The sequence below is a fragment of the Sceloporus undulatus genome, chromosome 3 (assembly GCF_019175285.1).
Source record: "Sceloporus undulatus isolate JIND9_A2432 ecotype Alabama chromosome 3, SceUnd_v1.1, whole genome shotgun sequence".
Taxonomy (NCBI): Eukaryota; Metazoa; Chordata; class Lepidosauria; order Squamata; family Phrynosomatidae; genus Sceloporus; species Sceloporus undulatus.
The window spans coordinates 77053370-77058502 of NC_056524.1; the positions used below are offsets into that span (position 1 = coordinate 77053370).

At 37.7% G+C, this 5133-nt stretch overlaps 1 protein-coding gene across 1 annotated transcript in view; it reads left to right on the plus strand.

Moving 5' to 3' along the window:
- The window catches only part of RPGR (retinitis pigmentosa GTPase regulator), a 117111-nt gene that overhangs the window by 55882 nt on the left and 56096 nt on the right, over positions 1 to 5133 (plus strand).

The following is a 5133-nucleotide window of genomic DNA, read 5'->3' on the forward strand; positions in this document are numbered from 1 at the left end:
TAGCAAGCAGTGTAGTATGCACAACCTTTATGTCTTTTTTCTGCTTGGAGGAAGAGGGTACCGGCAACATTGTTGCGCTTCCACTTTAGCCTGGGATCCAATATTTAAGGGCAAACATTTGTGGCAAAGGCAGCATGTTTCCATTGTGCATTTATTCCAAATGTCCCTTTATTGGGGTGGGCAACTTGTGGTCCTCCCGTTGCTGTTGGTCAATAAATTGCACCAGCCTAAACCAGCATAGTCTGTTGGTCAGGATGGTGATGTGGTCAGGGATGGTGACAGCTGCAGTCCAAATATATCAGGAGGCCCCAAAGTTGCCACTCTCTATATTTGTAGGTTGCAGAAATCTCAGAAGAAGCCCGCTGTACTTAATGTGTCTTATGGGTCCTGCTACTTTATATTGGTTTTCCTATTCATAACTCCCCCATAATCTAGTAATATCATAATTCTTGTTCTTGACAAATGGAATCATTTAAATTGTTTGCTGTAGCGAAATATTAATTTAATTAAATGTATTCTACCCTATTTTATCACTGATGCTCTTCTTTTCAGTATTCTATTCATATTTTCTGGGATTACAAACGTTCAACATCATTAAGATACAGTAAAACTCATTCACAGCACAAATACAAACCTATTCATTGTCATTATCAAAGGAATTCAGATTTTCCAATTTCCTGTTCTGAAGTAGCATTTGGATTAGCCAAACTTGCCCTGGTGAACCAGTTAATTTAGAAGAATTGTTATTACCACTACACTTCCGTTTGTATTTAGTGATTACTTCATTTTAAAAGTGCTATTCTCTTTTTAATGCAAAGGATATGACCCAGTGTTCTAAAATACTAAAATTTATATGTATTTAATGTAAGATAACAACACTTTAATTTGCTGTTGGTTTACTTTAATTTGATTTCTCTAAAGCAACAAATCTTTGAAAATGTGTGTGCGTGACCATTATAACTAACCACAGATACTGCTACCACTCTGTGATGTTCATTGCAAAGAAGCATACTTAGGAAAATAAAATGGACAGTTAAAAACCAAAGAGGAAGAAATGGGTGGAAGAAAAAAGGGGAAATGGTCCTTAAGTGCACTTTTAAGACTAATTAAATTTATTTTCTCATAAGGTTTCATGGAAATAAACCCACTTTTTGGATGGAGTACCAAAGGTATTAAGGGCCCTAGACATAAAGCATCTTTACACAGTTGTGGGAGGGGATGGGGGTGGGATGTAGTAAGATACAAAAGATACAAATCATGTCCTTGCCTTAAATGTCCAAAGCACTAGGTGAGGTGTACAAGTCTTTCAGGATTTACAGTGGTCAGTTAGGAGATTATCACATTAGCTTTGCTGCTGGATAGACCCAGAATATAGTTTCTTAAGGCCAGATCTTACTGCATTCACCATCACCAGGCAGTATGCAGCCCGTGTGCAACCTGACTTCTCTGGGCTTGTCCTTCGTGTTTTCAGGAATGGGAAAATCCCTTTTGAAAAGCTGTGAGAGAAGCCCAGGTTGCATATGGATGCATACTGCCCAGCAATGGGTGATTGTGATAAGGTCTGCCTTAAGAAAATTACATTCTGGGTCTATCCTGGCAGTGAAGCTAATGCGATATCTCCTTAGTTTTGATATATGAAAGCACAAAACCTGCTTACCAAAAGTCCCTGGGTTCAAAACTCTGTCTGAGAATTTCTTGTTCTATCGCATAGCAAGGGCACTTGTGATCAAGTGTGGCCATGAAGCCAATGTACTTCTGATGTATGAGTGATGTATTGGCCCCTGTATATTATTCCCAGAATAGATTGGAGACAGAATTGGCATCTGGTTTGTGGCGCATGTTGTCCCTCTATTATGTCCATGTTATATCCTTTGTAAGTGAATAGTTAAGATCTGGAGGTTGTCTGTAAACCAGCGAATGCCTGCCTTCCAGACTTGTTGAGGGTTGTGTTATTCCTCACAATTGGTTGTAGCTTGATGATGCATTTGAATGGTCTCAGCTGAGGACTGTAGGTGAACCATATGATGTTTAGTGTTTTTGGACTGCCTTGTAGTAAATGGTTCCTTGATATTGCCCTATCAATTTGTTTTTAATATCCTTAGGTAAATATTGTGTTTGAGAAATATCTGTTGTAAATCCAAGGGTTTTGGTCAATGACTTGTGGGTTTGTGCAGATGTGGTTGTATCAGAAGGATTGGCTGTGCAGATCAGAACTGGAAAATTGCCCCAAGATTCTAAATTTTGAATAACCTTCTTCAATGAACTTAAAAAAAAACCTCACAATTGTGTTACTTCTTAAATACTATATTATTTACTAATAATTTGCAAGTACCAAATCTTTTTTCCTGAGTATTATTTATTAACATTAAATAATATTTCCATCTGACTCAGATTGACTCTAAACATTCTACTACACATGTTGGTTTTAAGTCATAAATATTAATGAATTGGCACTACCTTTGTAAAATGTATTTGATTCATTTGAGTCACTTGGAAGCGTTACATTATTTTTGTTTTTCAAATCTTTAGTTTCCCTTTGCAATTTTTCACTGCTCAAATAATTACTTGGAATCATTGAGTTAGAGAGGGCCATCTATTCCAATCCAGTGACAATGCAATTACAAAAGAATGTTTAAAAACAAAAGAACTACCTTCTAATGTAGTACTGAACATCCCATACCATCAGGAGGTTCTTCCCAATGGTTAGGTTGAATCTTGTTTCTTGAACTGGATAGGTCCTGCCATCTGGAACAGCAGAAAACAAGTTTTCTCCATTTCCCCTTCATCTATTTCAACCTGGATATTATTATTAGCTCTCAGTCTTCTATTCTTCAGACTACAAGCACCTATAAGACTTGGTTTCTAGATCCTTTACCATCTTGGTTGGCTTCCTCTGGATATTTTCCAACATGCTAATATCCTTTTTAAACTGTCATGTCTAAAACCTGATGCGATATAACAGGGGAGGTCTGGCCAAATAGTAGTTATAATAGAATAGTATTATCATTTCTCTTCATGTGGATATTATAGTTCTCTTGATACAACATGGAATTGCTCTGGATTTTTTTTTCCACCACAACATGCTGTTGATTCATTGTTAGCTTGTGGTCTGATAAGACCTCCTTGATAATTTGCACAGGTACTGCTGTAAAACTTTAGTGTTATCCATTCTATATTTCTACACCTGATGTTTCCGGCCTAAATGTAGTACTTCAATTCCTGTCATTTTGTTTGTTTGGGGCCAGTTGTACAACCTGTTAACATAATCTTGTTTCTGGCTGCTGAAGTATTAACTACGGCCCAGTACAGACTGCTGGCTTGCGCCGGCCTGGGACTAATTTTAGGGCTTGGGAGAGTGGAGCATCCAACACTCCGTGCTGTCAGGGCGCCATCCTGGCGTGTGCCCATTCAGATGGTGCATGCGATGATAACATGTCTTGCATGCCACGTCCAAATGGTGCGGCGCACAAGGGACATCACCATGCTGCTCCAGGGTGCTAATGGCACCTCGGCAGCAGTGGAGAAAGGAGCCGTGTTTTGCGCATCATTGCTGCACTGTTTGGTTGGCATGGCCATGATCTGGGGGAGAAAGGGGTGGCCTCTTTCTGCCCCTTTACCCCAGTCTGTATTGGCCTACCTCTACCAGTCTGATGTTATTTACAAATTTGATGAACATGCCCTATATTTCTTGAGTGAAATATTTTACAAAGATGTTCAACAATATTAGGTCTAGCAGAGAACCTGGATCCTAATATTCACTCTATTTTATGCATGAATTATATGTCTCTCTTACTCTGGGCTTTAATCTCTTTGAGTTATATAATATGATATTGTAGTATTGCTTTCTCCACACTGCTAATAATTGTTGAGTCCATGGCTGAAGTTCTGCAAGTACAGTATGTATGAATGGACTATAAAATTAGGAATTATGGGTGACAAGAGGAAACATGCTGGTACATGTATATTATAGATATACTTCTCAATAATTGCTGGGCAGCATGTGATTAGATAAAAATAACAGGGTTTTCTTTAGATCCCTATAACTCAGTTTAAATTCAGTATGTGTAAAATATATAGGTCTAAACCTAATTTGTTTATCCTGACTACAACAGACCCAACAGATCAGTGAAACAGTTGATGGGCAAAGTTCTATTGATTCAGAAGGTCTACTCTAGCTGAAACTCTTTATTGGATTTAGGCCATTTTTTCACAATAAAATGAAGTTTATTCAAAATTTTACATTCCTTTATAAGAGTAAATAACAAATGAGACAACATTTATTGTAGTGTTTGTATTTTAAATGAACATGTACTTAGCGCAGCATGAATAAAATAATTTAGTGCAAAATTCACCCCACCTCAAATCCCATCTTTCTCATCACCTCCAGGTTTCTCACACTTATTGCTGCATATTGTTGAAAAATAAATTGGCAATATTTGCAGAAGATCTAAAACAGCGTTGGGATACTGTGAGGTTTTTTTAAAAAAATTAGGAGTCTGTCCATTTTTCCCCAATGAGTTTCAGATGCCCAAACTAGGCTTTATAATAATTATATGGTTACTGCCCAAAACAAACTTCCATTCTGCAACATTTAATGTGACTTATTGATCATCTGATGGCAGAAACTAATTTAATAAAGGAGAGACTAGACAGAATAATGTTGGAAGTGATGGTTGCAGCATTCTCATTCAGACAAGAGTGAATACTTCATCAGATACCTTATACAGTACAATCAATCTGCTGTGGCCATATTATTGACCTCCTCTTTTTTGAAGAGCCATCGTTGAGGAGCTGCTTGTCCACTTATACAGGCATTGGGTCTTAAACAGTACCTTCAAATGAAAACTGTACTGGGAGTATGTATTCTGAGTCAAACAAGTCTGGTGAAGCTACATCTTCCAAAATAAAATGTCACAGAGCATCAAGTAAGAGCTCTTTAAATTTTCCCTTTTGTCCAGTTTGTCTTCTCACACATTATCTGAGGGGGATCAAGGCATGACACATACTAGCCAATATATGTAGCTGTAAAATGCAGCACATCATTATTGCAACTGTGGGTTAGGTGTACTAGAGGTTATGATATGGAGAGGAGATACTTGGATGCCATTTATCATCACATCTAGTTTGGCCTTG